Consider the following 17149-nt stretch of genomic DNA (forward strand, 5'->3'; position numbering starts at 1 on the left):
CTTGGTGAGCACATCCAGGGCAGCATCTGTTAGCTGAAATATATCAATTGGTATACCATCTATTCCTGGGGCTTTATTTTTTTTGCTTTTTCCTTCAAAGCAGCTTGAACTTCTTCCTTCATCACCATAGGCTCTTGCTCATATGTTACTTCATTAAATTCTGAGCGAGTTTGGCCCTTTTGTTTTTCTGACTCCAGCTCCTTGCACATTTAGATGTAATATTTTGCTTTGTCATCTTGTGCTGCCCTTTGGAATCTTCTGTTCAGCTCTTTAGTATCTTGAATTCTTCCTTGTACTTTGGCTTCTCTGCACTCCAGTGCAATATTCAGAGTTTCTTCTGACATCCATTTTGGTCTTTTCTTCCTCTTCTGTCTTTGTAATGACCATCTGCACTCTTCCTGATGACACATTTGACATCCTCCCACAACTCATTAGGTCTTCACTCATTATTGTTCAAGGCCTAAAACCTGTTTCTGAGATGGTTCTGAAATTCAGGGGGTTGAACTCAAAGTCATATTTTGGTTCCTGTGGATTTGGTTTAATTTTCCTGAGCTTCAACTTGAACTTGCATATGAGTAGCTGGTGGTAGAAAATGTATTTTATAAGATAGTCTACCTGTTTACTTCATAACACTCTTAAAATACTTTATATATACAGTATGTCCAGGTATTTTTATTTGATATCATAGTCTGATGTTTTATTATAAGAAACTTAAGCATTTCTATTTATATATTTTTACTTCTTTTTATGTTTTATTGGTCTTAAGTCAGTCATTCATATATGTCCTTTCACCTCACCTGTACAGCCGCTAGCCTCTGCTCCCCTAATATTTTGCTCCCTGTCCTCCCTTCTTCCTCCTCACCTCCTCTTCTTCTCCCCATTTGTACAGTCCTACATGTCCTCCTCCAAGCTGCTAATTACATTACCCATGTCTGTTCCTCCATTTTTCCAGGTTGATCCTGGCTTCAGGATCCTTTATAGTTGATCCTTTATAGTGTTCATTATCTGTACATTCTATTTCTGCTCTCCCTGTCTCTCCCAGCCCAATCACTCTCCTTTTTTTCACAGTTGTCATCTTAACAGCATTTGTCCTTCTGTGACTGACAGTTATCTTAATGTTCTCTAGAGTTGTCCATGTTGTGTCATGTTTTATGATTTCTTCATTGTTTTTTGTAAAATTGCACAGTCTTCCATTGTTATCTTAATCAACCTCTCTTGTTTATTGGCCATTGGATTACATCTGATCAGGCTCTTTACTAACTCCATACCCTTACCTTTACTTACTAAGCTTTGTTCCTTTTTATCCTTGATTAATGGGAGTAGGTGTGTCAGGGACTATGAGATTGGCACAGTATAGAGCAGGGTTTAGGGCTGTTGTATATAGGGTCGCTATGAGTTGCAGACAGCTCAACCGCACATAACAACTACAACATGACTTCTTATATTGGTGATGTTGTTATGTGACATTTGGTAGAGTACAACTCAGAGTGACTCTGTGAACAACAGTCCTGAACCCTGTCCTATCCTGTGCCAGCTTCATCATTTCTGACACACGTAAGCGCATTGCTACAGTCACTATGTCTAACGCATTTTGTTGACTGACTGTCTTTGTTTCCAAGTATAATGTCCCTTTCCAAGGGATAGGCTCTTCACACAACATTCCCAAAATATGAGAAATGAAGCCTCATTCTCTTTGCCTCCAGGAAGAACTCTGTTTGCACACTTTACAAGACATATCTGTTTGTTCTTTAGACAGTTCATGGGATTCTCAGTACTCTTCTCCAACACCATGACTCAGAGGCATCTGTTCTTCTTGTCATTCTCTTTCATTGTTTACCTCTCAGCATGTGGTTGAAAAGATCATCGCCTTTTCAAGTCAGCAGCTGACATAATTTCTCATCAGCATTCTGGAGAGGCCACAGACAGCACACTTTCCTAGTACATCTCCTGAGCTCCTGACATCTGGTGCCAGGGGTGTTGATTGTTGATCCATGCAAGATTAAAGCTTATCAATATAAGCTCAATCCTTTCTCCATCTCTCAAGGTGTTGCCTGTGGACCCAGTTGTGACGACCTTTATTTTCTTAATGTTGACATATAATCCATACTGAAGGCCATAGTTCTGGATCGTTGGCAGCAGGCTTTTCAAGTCCTCACTTTGAGCAAACAAAGTTGTGCTATCTGCATAGCGCACTCATAACCTTGTTGATGAGTCTTTCTCCAGTCCAGATTCTGTACATTCTTCCCTGCTTTGGGGTCTGCAGCCTCAGGAGGCTGTTCCTCTGCTCATTTCCCTTGTTCGAGTCATTCCATTTGCCCCAGCATTGCTCACAGTTGTGGCAGACAGTGGCAGACAGTCTTGCGGAACTAACCTATGTCCCTTATTAACAGATTTCCTCAGGAGACCATCACTTTCTGAAATGTAGGTAACACTTGGCTCTGTGTTTGGATGTGGAAAAACATATAGAAATAACCATAAAATATTGCTTGATTTTTCAGGATCATAATTTCTTAGTTACATATGTGAAGATTGTTGTTATTCAGCACCAAAGAGTCGGCTCCAGCTCACGGCACCTGTGAAACTCAGCCTGATCCTCCCATCATCCTCACAACCTCTGCCTGTTGTTGTTTCAGTCACCACATCAAACCATCTGGTTACGGATCATCCTCTCTTTCATTAAACTTACACTTTTCCAAGCGTGATGTCTGAAGACTGACCATCCTGGGAAGATTTTTTGTTGTTAAGTGCTGTTGAGTTTCCCACAACTAACAGTGACCCACCCCATGTACAACAGTTCTGAACCCTGCTCCATTCTGTGCCATCCTGATTTTCTCCGACACACTCTCCCCCAATATCCCAGTCACTGAGTCAGTTCATCTCATTGAGAGTCTTCCTTTCTTTGCTGTCTCTCCACCCTCCCAAGCATGATGTCCCTCTTCAAGGCCTGGTCCCTCCTTTCAACATTCCTTAAGTATGTCAGACAGAGCTTCAGAATCTGCCTCCAAGGAAGCAGGCTGGCTTCACCCTCTCCAGGACAAATGTGTTTGTTCTCCTAGCAGTCCATGGTATATTCAACACTCTTCTCCAGCACCACAGCTCAATGGCATCAATTTTCCTTCTATCATCCCTAGCTGATGCATAGTAAATAATTGCAAACACCATGGCCTGAATCAGGAGCACCTTAGTCTCCAGACTGGCATTGTTGCTCGTCAGTACTCTGGAGATGTCCCTGACAGCAGACTTTCCCATTGCAATTTGTCTTTTTATTTCCTGGATGCTGGTACCAAGAATACTGATTGTGGAACCAAGCAAACTGAAGCTGTTAACAATCTCAATTTCTTCACCATCCATCATAATGCTGCAAATTGGCCTGGTGGTGAGAGTCGTTGATTTCTTGATGTTGAGCTTCAGTACATATTGAAGGTTGAAGTCTTTGACCTTCTGCAGCAAATGCCTCAGGTCCTTCTCAGTTTGGGCAAGCAAGATTAGTGTATTTCAATTACATTTTGGTTAGTTGATTTGAAGTTGGGGCCTGATATGTGTGTTTTAGGTGCCATGGAGTCACTTTACCCTGTCAGACATGAAGTTTGTTGGCTTATGGGAGCAGATTGCCTGGCATTTCACCCACAGAGTGGTAGGATAGGTTCACACAATTGACCCCTTTGGTAAACAGCCAAGAATTTACCAATACTCCTTAAATGTAGCAAATACCCCAAAATGGTCCCCATTCAAAGCAATAGGGAAAAAGCTTTTCATTAGCATTTTCACTCAGAACGTGGTATTTTCAGAGTGAAAAGACTGGCAATCCTGGCATTAACCCTCAATAATTAACTAGGTCCTCACTGTTTTCACATGGGAGGAAGGTGTGAGGACCGGCCAGGAGCTGCCCCTGGGAGAAGCAGTCCAATAGCCCATCACTACCTGCCCACAAGTGTCCACTAGTTGGATAGCCTTTCCTGGTGGAGTTTTTATTTGAGAATCTTTGAAGCCCAGCATGTTTTCTCTGATGACAAAAGCATGGTACTTAGCATATTTCTAGCAATTAGCATTTGCCCAGGCTTCTCATTTCACCCTCATTTCACCATGGTTTTTGGCAGCCCTTCTAACCCCATAGACTGAATTTATATAACCCTCAGTCACAGTTTCCAAACATTTCTTGTTGGAATTGATAAAAATCCATCAGACTGCTGTCAAATAGCATTACAGCCAGCTAGAAGGAGATTTGCATTTACTAATTTGCATTGTTTCTATATCATCACTTCCTCCAGTGCTTTCGCATGCATGGCGGAGGCCCACGTTCTGTGTTGAGGTGAGAGTTGTACTTTTCTGCTGCTCTTCCTAAGCCCACCTAATTCAGCCTCCAATCCTGTCAGATATCCAGCAAATACTTGTGGATGGATTTATAGTTCAGGCCAGAAGCAAAATTGCAGGATGTGCTTGAAACCTGAACAGCATGACATTTATCTCAAGCCAAACCCAAAAAGCCTAATCAGTCATCGTTGGGTCACTTCCAGCTGCTGGCCGCCCGTCTGTGCCAGAGTTGAGCTGTATCCATAGGGCTTTAATGGCTGTTTTGTCAGAGGGAGGTCAGTAGGCCTTTCCTCTGAGGTCAGCCCAACCCCTCAGCCAAACCCAATGCTACTGTGTGTGCTTGACTAGGAAAGGAATAAATGAGCTTTTTTATTGTCAAAATTGACAACAAAATTGGCTTTGCAGCCACCACTGCCTCAGCAGTCGTGTTTTCCACTCCACTTGCACCCAGCCGTGGTCACTCCGACCCTGTACTTTGATATCACAATCGATGACAACCTAGACTGCATCTCCTTCAAGCTGTTTGCAGATAAAATCCCCAAGACAGCAGAAAAATTCTGCGCTCTAAGTACAGGGGAAAAAAGGATTTCACAGAATCCTTCCTGGGTGTGTGTGCATGGGTGGTGACTTCACACACCATAGTGGTACTGGTGGCAAGTCCATCTACAGGGAGAATTTGATGATGAGAACTTCATCCAGAAGCACACGGGTCCGGGCATCCTGTCCATGGCAAATGCTGGACCCAATACAAACAGTTCCCAGTCTTTTTATTTGTACAGCTAAGACTGAATGGTTGGATGACAATCCTGTAGCCTTCAACAAAGTAAGAGAAGGTATGAACATTGTGGAAGCCTGGAGCGCACTGGGTCCAGGAATAGCAAGACCTGCCGGAAGATCACCATTGCTCACCATGAACTGTAGTTTGTGTTTTCTCTTAATCACCAGACCGTTCTGTAGCTCCAGATATCACCCTGCTCCCCCCGTGTGTGTGCAATATCTTTTAATCTTGGTGCTCTTGCTACAGGTCTCTGGGCTCCATGTTTTATTCCTTCCTGTCCAAGTTTAACAGAATTGCAGAGTTAAGCTTATGATACTGAAAGAAAAACTAAACAACAAAAATTTATAACAAAATTAAGCAAAGCATTATCTGCAGTAGCTTCAGTTGCACTAGTGCTTCGGAGCATCAAAGAGAGGGGCTTATGAAACCTCCCATAGACTTCACTACGGCTATTGATTATGTTAAGAAAGAGGAAGATGAAGGGAAAAAAAAAAGCAAAGTCCCTATGTGAAGGAAACAGACGTGCTGGGACCCTTCTTCATTTGTTCTTGGCTCTCCAGTGAAGCTCCTTCTCTTCACTCTGTCTGCTGAAATCCATTGGTAATGAGTCTACGATTGCAGAACTGTCTTCTCTGAAGGCAAGTACTTTTTGTCATGCAGTATCTTCCACTTATGAAGATCATTTGACCTAAGGTGTTATTGCCCACTCTTCTCTCCAATAAAGAAAGATCTTCAAGTTGCAGTTAAAAAAAAGTAAAAAGTACCAGCAAACTCTGGTGGCTTGGTGGCCTACTACCAAGAAGCTGTACTGCAATCCCAGAGCTGAACAGTTCAAATCCACCAGATGCTCTGCTTGGAGAAGAAGGGACAATCTCCTCCTGTACCATTCAGATCCGATTTGATGGTACACACACACACACACACACAAATAATAAAAATAAATTTAGAAAAAAAAGTACTGAATTTGTCTAATGGCCATGTAGTGGAAGAAAGAGAAAACGCTGAACTGATGGTTCTGGTCAGATAGGCTGTGATCCTGGAGCCCATGAACTTTGTAGACGGAACAGGCTTGGGGGCTGTGTTACAGCGGGTGTTATTGAATGTTGTATGTATGTACTATTTATCATCATTATTATCATTACTGTTGTCTATCTGCACATGATATTTTAATGTAAATATTTTTAAAAGAGAAGCTCTTTTTTATTAAAAAAAAAAAAAGGTCATTTTTATGTAAACTTTGGACCCAGCAATTGACAGGCCCCTTGGTGATGGTCCCTTGACTTGTGGCCTTTGGTCAGTCTCTTGCTATCCTTGATCACTTCAGCTGTCTGAATAGCTGTGTGTGCTTGGCACAGTAGGGGAAATGGGCAATGCTTTCAGATGGAGATGTGTCAGAGCTTCTGAACGGACTCTACACTCACAGCGCTGAGTTCAGAAGGGGCAGCATGAACAAATCATATTTTTACTCTTGTTCTGTGAGTAGATCAATCTGTGCATTGTGATAACAGCCTATCTTCAATAGCAGTGTCACCAGGGTACAAAATGCTAGCCAGCCTTCCAGATTTTTTTCATAACTAAAGAATGGCACTGCTAACCAGCTTCATCCAGTTTTGGGGGTTGGATGAAACCAAATTAGTTTGGCTTCACATCAGCCAGAGGATATGCTAGCACACGGTAGATACATAAACATGGCAGTGTTTCCTAAACAGAGGCTTACGAACGGTGGTATTTCAGAGCAAAGTCATATATAATTCATAACTGATCATGAGTAGATATAGGCAGGATTAATTTTCAATCCTCAGTACAAAAGATGCAAGAAGAAACAGAAATTGAAGGAAGGCATATTTGTTCTGAAACCTAATTAGCAATGTAACCCATTGTAGGAAGCAGATAGGTTTTGGAGTGGAAACCCTTTATTCTGTTTCTTGTTCTCAATTTATTACCTGCTTGTCCTCATATTTGAGTCCCAAACATTCCACTTGAATGCTACCAGAAAGATAGGCAATCCACAGTACGCATCATGGAAAATGGTCTTGGAAATCTCCATCTGAAACTTCTCTAGCGCAAACCTTCTGGGCACTCTGGTGGCCTGGTCCACAGGGGGTTGAACTGCTAGCCATGTCTCTCTGATTGTTCCAATCCATGAGAAGCTCCTCAGGAGAGAATAGGCTGTCTCTTCCTATGTCAGTCATTGACAGCCTCAGAAACCCAGTGAAGGATCAGCTATGCGTTGGTTCTGACTTGATGGCAATGAATTTGAGTTTTGAGGAAAGCTTTTGGAGCACAAGTCCTTTCTGACACATGTGGTCACCATGAATCAGATTCACATAACAGCAAGTGGTGTCCTCAAATGACAAATTTGACTTCTCTGAGCCATAGCTATATCACAAACATTAAGAGTACCTGGCTGGTAAGGATTGCTGTAATGATTGAAGATAGTATATAGTGACTATCTAGTAGGGAAAGCATATAGTAGGTCTTCTAAGTAAGACCTGACAGAGAGGCAGCAGCCATTGCTCTAAGCTGGCTCCATCATCTCCTGTAACCCCGGTGAGTTGGCCAGCCCAGCATTGTGAATGGGCTTCTCCATCCAAATATGGGCTTCATAGAACTTAGGTCTGCAAGTCAGTAATACTAAGCTTTGGCACTCTTACTGCATACTTACCCAGGGAAAACAATACCAAATAGATCTGTTTTCAATTTTAACTGAGTTAAAAACCCAACACTACATTTTAAAGGCTAACTGCGAGACTCCAGGCTTCAGAAATTCAAAAGCTTTTTTGTCTTTTCAGGCCTTGAAAGTAGATGATTAACCATTGTCAGCTCTACATTGACTTTGGCTTCTGTGTTGATTGAATTTCTGGCTTCAGTTCACAATCTGCATTCTCCCTTTAATATGATACTTTTTTTTCTGTGATGCCTTCATTCCAGACATGCGTAGTTATGTATTTGGCTTTATTATTTTAGCAGAATAGTGATCTTTGATATGTTCTGTCTTAAAAGCCACCTTGAATGTAGCAGCTGTAGAACATAACTCAGTCCAACAAAAAGACTCTTGAAGAATGGATTACACCCTTCTTTCCTGCTTACCGCTTAAGGAGCTCTAGTGGGTGATGTGTTGCTGCTCTGCTAGTTAAAAGTCAGTGGTTCAAATCTGTCAGCTATCTAGTGAAGGTGTACAGTTCAGATAGCCAATGATGGGTCATGATGTGTCACTCTATGGCATTGGTGTTGTGTACTGTTGATTTGGAACCAAATTATAACTGACCCTCAAGGAGATTGTCAGAACACAGGAGAAGATTGCCTAATTTTCACCCTTGGAGTAGCTAGTAGATTCAAACTGCATGGGTTGGAGTCACAACTCTCCCACTGAGGCCACCAGAGCTCCCTGGCTGTATGTTTGGTTTTCCTGCTTATGAGAGAGTCCTGGCCATATTGTAATGTGTAATGAATGAAATGGGCTGCTAATTAAAAGATTAGTAGTTTGAATCCGCTTTGGGAGGAATAAGAGCAGTCTCTTGTTAAGATTTATAGCCTCAGAAAACATGTGGGGCCGTTCTACTCTGTTCTGTGGGGTGAAGTTAGAAACAATTTCATGGCAGTGGGTTGGTTGCTTAGGACTTTATCTCCTTGTAAGTCAGTGTTGTCCAAACTCTTATTATTAGTGTGGCCTCACAGTGAGGTGAAAAGGTACACTACATCATTTGATTAAAAATCCAAAGATTTTTCCTTTTCCTGTTTTCTAGTATGAGAGATGGTTAGTATCGCTCAGCATTTTAAGCAGATAAAATGTTTGAACCCACTAGGTAAGAAATTGCATTGCCCAAAGGCACACAGTTTTAATCTACCAGCTGCTCTGTGGGGGGAAAAATAGGCAGTCTCCTCCTGTGCAATTTACTGCCTCTGCAAACCTGATGGAGGGTCAGCTATGGGTCAGTTTTGACTTGATTTCACATAATAACAATAGCAACAGGGAAAAATCCCCCCAATTATTTGTCCCCCTTTTCTTAGTTTCCCCAACCCCCCGTGCCAATCTTGTTTTATAACCGTGACATTATGCAGTATTTGTCATTTTATGACTGAGATAATTCACTCAGTGTAATGTCCTTCAGGGTCAGCTATTTTGTAGAATAATTTATGAGTTATTTATTTTTCAGTGCTGCATAGTATTCCATTGTGTGAGTATACCACAGCTTCTCAATCCATTCATTTGTTGATGGGTACTTGAGTTGCTTCTCTCTCTTTGCTATTGTGAACAAAACAGCAATAAACATGTGCGTGCATATGCCTGTTTGGATGGTGGTTATGGTTCCTTTAGGGCATATTACCAGTAGTGGAATTGCTGGGTCAAATGGTATTTCTATTTCCAACTTTTTGAGAAAGCACCATCCTGCCTTCCATAGTGGTTGCACCATTTTACACTCCCACCAACAGTGAATAAGGTTTTAATTTATCCTCAACCTCACCAGCATTTGTTATTTGCTACTCTGTTGAATTTGGCTATTGTTACTGGGGTGAGATGATATCGCATAGCTGTTTTAATTTGCATCTCTCTTAGATCTAGGGATTTTAAATATTTCTTCATGTGTTTGTTTGCCATCTGAATGTCTTCTTTGGTGAAGTGTCTATTCATATCCTTTGTCGACTTTGCTAAGAAGAGAGGGGATAAATAATGAACATCACATTGGAACAGATGAGGGAAAGAACTGTTTGAAAGAAATATATAATTAGGCATTATTTGCATAACAAAAGTCCAGAATAAGAGGTGAATAGCAAAATGGACTAGGGCTGGAGAGGAAACTGTGCAATAATGAGTGATTTTTTTTAAGATAAAAGTGAAGTAGGGGCGCATGGGAAGGAAAATGTGCAACAATGAATGAATGGAAATCCAAGTTTACTGTGATTTCATTAAAATCACAACAAAATATTATTTTTTAAAACCCCCCAAAACACCCCCATGTACAAGTAGATCTGTGAAGTTCAAACCCTTATTTATCACAGATACTCAATGGCACACAACAATAGCAACGTGAAAAATCCCTCAAAAAACAACCCATGTACAAGTCAGTCTGTGAAGTTCAAACCCGTTTTTCTCAGGGGTCATTTGTTACCAGTTGATTGGTGTAAACTGCTCCAGGATTGGCTCATTAACTATATGTTGTGTGGAGTTGTTTTTGTTGTTATGTGCTGTTGAGTCCTATCCAGCTCATAGCTGACCCTTCAGTAGGGTTTGTTTTTGTTTTTTTATTAATTTCAGTGAACATTTACAGAGATTTTAGATTTCCATTCATTCATTGTTGCACTTTTCTCCCCGCCCCGCCCCGCCCCCCCAGTTGGCTCTTCTCCTTGAAAAGCAAAAGAAAAACTCCTTCATTGGTATACAATCCCCCCTCCCTCCCCCACCCCCCCCCCCAGTATACTCCACTCTGCAACCCTCATTCCGGACTCTTATGATAATCATAATGCCCTAAAATATATTGCTTTTGAACTATTCTCGCCCTCATTGGCTTCAATGCAGTATACATAATTCATTCAGTTTTTCTCAGTCTTACCCCAACCCTGATGTCAGTCTCATTCTACAACAGTGGCACCATGCAGTATTTGTCCTTTTGTGACTGAGATATTTGACTCAGCATATAATGTCCTCCAAGGTCACCCATTTTGAATAATATTGTATGAGTTCCTTGTTTTCCAATGCAGCATGGTATTCCATTGTGTGAATATACCACAGCTTCTCTATCCATTCTTAGAAGCGATAAATGGCACAAGAAGAGACTGTTTGTCCTTCTCCCATGGGGCAGGTGGTGCATTCAAACCATATACCTTTCAGATCGCAGCCCAGCTTCTTACCACTAGAGAATATTGAATGTGTTGTTGTTGTTGTTATGTGCCGTCGAGTCGCTTACAACTCATAGCAACCCTATGTACAACAGCCCTAAACCCTGCTCTGTCCTGTTTGCACTGCCTCTTACACACCCATCCCGATTGCCCCAGTCACGGAATCATAGAGGTCTTTGCTTCCTACGCCGTCCCTCCACCCTCCCAAGCATGAAGTCCCTCTCTAAGGACCTGTCCCTCCTTACAACATATCCAGAGTATGTCAGACGAAGCCCCAGAATCCTTGCCTCCAAGGAGCATCCTGGTTTAACCCTCTCTAGGATGAATCTGTTTGTTTTCTTGGAAGTCCATGGTACATTCAATACTATTCTCCAGCACCACAGCTCAAAGGCATCAATTCTGCATCTGTCCTCCCTAGTCATTATCCAACTCTCTGATGCATAGCAAGTGATTGCAAAGACCATAGCCTGTATCAGATGCACCTTAGTCTCCAGAGTAGATACGCTTACATTTTATATAATACAGTGATTAACAGTCTCAGGTATATCAGATGATGAGAATGGTACAGGATAGGGCAAGGTTAAGATCTGTTGTTCATAAGGTCACTGTGAGGCATGCTTGACTCAAGGGCACCTGACAACAACAAATTATTATTATTATTATTATTATTGATTATGGGGCCTTGGTGATACTAGACTGCTAACAAAGTGTATCTGATTCAAACTCATCATTTGCACCTCTTGAGAGAAATGTGTCAGTCTGCTTCCATATAGATTTACAATTTACAGCCGAGAAACCCTGGGGGCATTACTGCTTTGCCCTAGAGTCACCAACTTGAGTGCATTGAGTGTACAGTGTAGAGTTTGCCCTGAAATTCACAGATATGCAAATATAAGTTACATTATTCTTACCAGACACACAGATATATGTTTTATAGTTTATTAACAACCTTTCCTGTCATATTCTGAGATGAAAAGTAAATGACTAGAATGAATTTTCTCTAGTTTGTCACCACTGTAATTTTTAAAGCTCTTCATGCACTGATTTACTGCCTCTCAAAAAGAATCATTTTCTGCACAGTGAGCAACTGTGTCCCCTTAACTTATTTCCACGGCCACTGGAGCCTCTTACTCTGCTCTCTTTTAAGACAGATGCCACATAGTGGTAAGAAAGAACTCTTTGGAGAGGCAATATTTTAAACCCTTGAAGGTGATTATTTTTCATCTAATGAAACAGCCAAATCCTTCCAAAGTACTAACGCCTGGGGTGTTGTTGTTGTTGTTATATGTGAACTTGGATTTTATTGATTACCTTGTACTATTGAGGACACAGCTGCATCATGATGTATTTTTCCCAGCCCTGCACCATCTTAATGCACAGAGGGATACAGCAGGCATATCAAGGCTGTTCATTTATCAGTAAGCGTGATGTACTGTTTTTCATAACAAATACATTGCTGTTTCTGCAACTTCATAAATCTGATTTCTGTATTATGGCATCACAAAATTGAACTTTGGTTTTTGCTGGTGAGAGTGGTGGTGTTGATCTTCACATAATGGTGGTTTTCACCTTCAGCAAGCCACAAACTCCCTCAGGGCCACTTTCCTAAAAGGGTGATTGTACTTTTTCAAAATGAAGTTAAGTACTTTCATGTTCCTGAAGGGAGTATAAATTGATATGATAATTCTACAGAATATATTGACAAGACTTTTAAAGTATTCCAAATATGCCATTTGACTTAGAGGATGTTTCATCCCCACTGTCAGCAAGTCCATCTGGACTCATAGCTGCTTTCCATCAGGTTTTTGAGGCTATAAATCTTTCTAGAAGTTTCCCCCTATTTCTGCTTTGGAGCTGCTGGTACATTAGGATGGCCAGCCTTTCATTTTGCCGCCCAGTGCATTATGCACTGTGCCACCAAGGGCTTCTTACAGGATTCTTCACGTTTGCTAAATAGTCAAAACAATGTAAAAAGTTCTAAATTAGTCTCTAAATAGCAGAATAGATGGAGAGACACTGTCATTGTTGTTAATACTACTAATATGAGCAAAGGTTTATGGAGTATTGTCTATCAACTATCATGCTAATCACACCTTATACAGTATCTCATTACTCTCATGCTGTAGGATAAAAGAGTCTAAGTTCTAGGGTTCAAAATATTTCAGTTGTGATTTGAATGATGTTGTTGTTGTTATGTGCCATCAAGTCACTTGCGACTCATAGTGACCCTATGTACAGCAGCCCTAAACCTACTCTGTCCTGTGCCAGTCTCACTGTTTCTGACACACCCATACTGATTACTCCAGTCACTGAATCAATCCACCTCATAGGGGGTCTTCCTCTCCTGGGCTGTCCCTCCATCCTCCCAAGCATAATGTCCCTCTTCAAGGACTGTTCTCTCTTTACAATATGTCCAGAGTATGTCAGGCGAAGCCTCAGAATCCTTGCCTCCAAGGAGCAGCCTGGTTGAATCCTCTCAAGGATGAATCTGTTTGTTTTCTTAACAGTCCATGGTACCCTCAATACTCTTCTCCAGCACCACAGCTCCAAGGCATCAATTCTCCTTCTAGCCTCCCTGGTCATTGTCCAACTCTCATTTGAGTGACATTATTTTAAAATAATTGACATCTCTTAGGTCAGGGTTCAGAGGTATTAAAACACAACATATCAAAATAAGGCTGCCTTGCACTAAACCACGATTGTACCTGCTACTTTGTTAGATCAAAGTCTGGGCTCAGCCACCATCAAGCCCGTACAGCTAGAGTTACAAAATACAGAAGAGTAAACTTTAAAAGGCATCTTGAGGCGACCTAGCTCACCAATTCAGTAGGAAGGTGGTTCAAGGTTCACTCTTGAATAACAGTGGAGAAAAATTAGTTTTAGGGCTTACGTTTTGTTATCACCTGTTAGAAATTGTGGCAGTTGCTCTTCACAATGTGGGTGACCTTGTTCATACAGATGTCGCCTTCTTTAGACGTGCAGTGGGTAGACACAGTGGTTGTCACCATGGGCTCAAGCATGACGTGGCAGAGAGTGTGAGGATGGCACAGGTGAGGACAAAGTTCTCGTCTGTCTGTAGGCTCACTGTGAAATGTGTAGTTGGCTCAGTGGTGCATAGCAAAAACAGTAGCAGAGAGAAAAGATGCTGGTGACTCTGAACTACAGGGTGGTCTGAAAACATGTCCACTGAGAATCATCTTGTCAAATTAGAATCTGAGGCAACTTACTTGTTTTCTGTTTCTAAAGGAAATAAGCCCCACAGTAAGCCTTCCCTTCTCTTCTCAGTGTCGGTTGCATGCACCTGAAGAGAATTAGGCCTTGAGCCTCTCAGGCAGCAGTATCATTGGTGGAAAATCTCGGTCTTACTTAGCTTTTTAAGATTGTCCATGCCTTTCCAGTCCTTGTTCATCAACAGAGCTTTGCTTTTAAACAAAATAGACAGCAAAGTGAAGGTGACTGAAAATTAAAAACCTAGGTGAGCTCTTTGGCCTTGACTTTTCGGTGAACATAACCCTTAGTTTCTGTGCCCTGGGTGGAGTGGTCCTTTGCTCCTGTGCCGTTACTAGGCAGTCCTGTGAGACTCTGTTCCCCCAAAAACTTGTCAGCAGGCGAGACCTGCAGAACCGGTGGAGCCGGAGACAATGCCACCTTCTTGAGGGGTCAGACGACGAGAGCTGCTCGGTTTCTGCTGTGTACAGAGGCCGCACTGTCCACTCTTTAGATTTCCTAACTGCTGGGAAGAGTTATCCTTTTCTGAAAATAAGAAACCATTTTGCCAGTGTTTTGTGATGGAGCAGTAGCCCAGAGTGGAAAACAAATTTTCAAAAAGTAACAAAACAAGTAAGGTGCGGAACAAGGTAAACCTCTTCTTGGCCACACTCCTCCTTTGTCTGAGTTCCGTTAAACTCTGTTTGGTCATATCTTCCATATAAGGATACAAATCTTGGTTAATGGTCCACATATGTTCTTAGATTTATTTTATGACCTAATTTAATGGGAATATTTTTAGAGGAAAGAGATCACATCTGTCCACCTCCCTCTGCCAGTCACCTGTAGCTGTGTGATGCTCGGCTAGTCGTTATTAACAGGCTATTATTAGCCTGTTTCAGACACATTTGTAGATCTCTACACAAATCAGGGGTCCTCATTTAAATCTTTTTAGTTGGTCATGATGCAAGATAATTTATATGTTTGCATGGTTCTTACTCAGAGCTTCTCTCAGATAAACTTTCATGTTTTCTGTTCTTTCTTTTTTTTAAAAAAAAAAAAGATGGACAAACCATGTTATTACTGAAGAAATTCCTTAAAAGGTGCTCTTAAGTCAGCCAGATAACTCACGACAATCAAATTGATGGTGATGAGGCAAGTTGATAACTTGAAATGATTGAATAAAACCACTTTTCCTAATCCTTGCCATACAAATGCCCATTTGGAGATGTAGGTCTCAGAGATTGTATGCCAGGTTGCCGACGAAAGTGTGGTTGATGTGATGTCTACTCTTGACCACCTTGGGTAGCATGGTGGGGCCTTGGGGACCTTGAACTTAAGACTTTATGATGAATATTACCTCTGTTAGAGATTTCCCCTTATTTATACTGTACTTTATAGCAGAGTTTGGGCAAAAATAGGCTTCAGTAACAATCAACACTCTTTTAACACCAGCAATCAGGAAATCAAAAGATGAATTGCATTGGGAGAAATCTGCTGTCATGGATCTCTACAGAGTGCTAAAGAGCAACGATGTCAGTCTAGATACAAAGGTGTGCCTAATCCAGGCCATGGTCTTCTCATTTACTTGCTATGCTTCAGAGAGCTGAGCAATGACTAAGAATGACAGAAGAAGAATAGATGCCTTCAGTTGTGGTGCTGGAAAAGAGTCTTGAACATACCATGGACTACCAAGAAAACAAATCCATCTGTCTTGGAGAAGGTGAAACCAAGTCTCTCCTTGGAGGCTAGGATTTTGAAGCTCCGCCTCACTTACTTTGGGCACATGGCCAGGAGAGACCAGTCCTTGGAGAAGGACATCATGTTTGGAAAGGTGGAGGAACAGTGCAGGAAATCCCTGGATGGGATGGATTGGGCAGTGGGGGTTGGTATGTCAGAATTAGTGAGACTGGCTCAGGACAGGGAAGGGTTCAGAGCTGCCGTCCATGGGGTTGCTATGCATTGCAAGTACAATGGCACATAACAACAGTAACATACTATGACAGGTTTGGAAGCAGGAGTGGCATCTACTTCCTAAACGACATGCCTCCAAAAACTCTATGAACTTTGATAAGTGTCAAGGCTCTTAACTCGAAGGCAATCAACAACAACAACATTCTATGAAGAAATGAATAAACATGCAACAATACACTTCCATATTGAAATTGTAACAGTATATGTCAAAATAGTATATATACACAATTCCAACAACTATGATAAAATATTGTAAATAATAGGACTTTCTATAGCACTGTTTTGACCTAAATACTCGAATAATTTCTGCCAGTAACAACCAGAGATAGCTGCAACCCACACATTCTGGCATACCTATTCCAGGCTCTGAAAATAGCAGCATCTGGATTTTTTCCCCCTTAAGGACAAGTGAACGTATGGATTTCCGTTTAGTGAGCAGGCCCTGACCTACATATTCCTGATATAGAAACAGCTCTTATGGGCCAATTGCTTCCTCCCTGACCAAGGGGCTCTGTTCATGTCTTCCTCCTTCACCAGTACAGCACCAGGGACTTCACTGTATCTTTCACCTCTTCTAGGAGCCCCGTATCTGCCTCTGAAAAGGTCCATCCTAAGTGTAAGGAGATCCTTCAGGAAGTAAGATGTAAAAAGGGAGAAAAGAACAGAAATAAATTCAAGTGTGCTTTGCAGAGACTCCCCAGGGAAGCCTGCTGTTGCATCCCGTTGAGCAGCACTCAGAAATGCCCAGAACTCCACTTCTGACCATCCATCATCCTTCCACCACAGTTCCTGCCACTTCTTCCAAGTCAGAGCTCTCTTTCCACCCTTGGCCTCCATCCCAACATCTCCCAAGGTTGGAAGGCCAAAGCTAGCCTGTTTTAGCTCTTGCTGGAGCTGCAGCCCCAGCCCGGAGCTTGGTTTGGCTCGGGAGAAACAGTAGGAACATGCGCTGCTCCCTGGGCTGCCTCCGTAAAAAGAATGTTGTGATTTCCACAGTGAATGCATTTCCTTTTGGAAATGCTCTTGTACTGCGTGGTTTGG

General features: G+C 41.8%; 1 protein-coding gene and 1 pseudogene across 3 annotated transcripts in view; both read left to right on the forward strand.

Annotated features, from left to right (window-relative positions):
* Positions 1-17149, forward strand: part of CDK14 (cyclin-dependent kinase 14) — a 691509-nt gene that overhangs the window by 559876 nt on the left and 114484 nt on the right. The gene's annotated exons all lie outside the window — the stretch shown is intronic.
* On the forward strand, positions 4278-5232 carry LOC102854964 (annotated as a pseudogene).

The sequence above is a fragment of the Elephantulus edwardii genome, unplaced genomic scaffold, assembly GCF_000299155.1.
Source record: "Elephantulus edwardii isolate Elephantulus edwardi_28Jun2011 unplaced genomic scaffold, EleEdw1.0 scaffold00098, whole genome shotgun sequence".
NCBI lineage: Eukaryota > Metazoa > Chordata > Mammalia > Macroscelidea > Macroscelididae > Elephantulus > Elephantulus edwardii.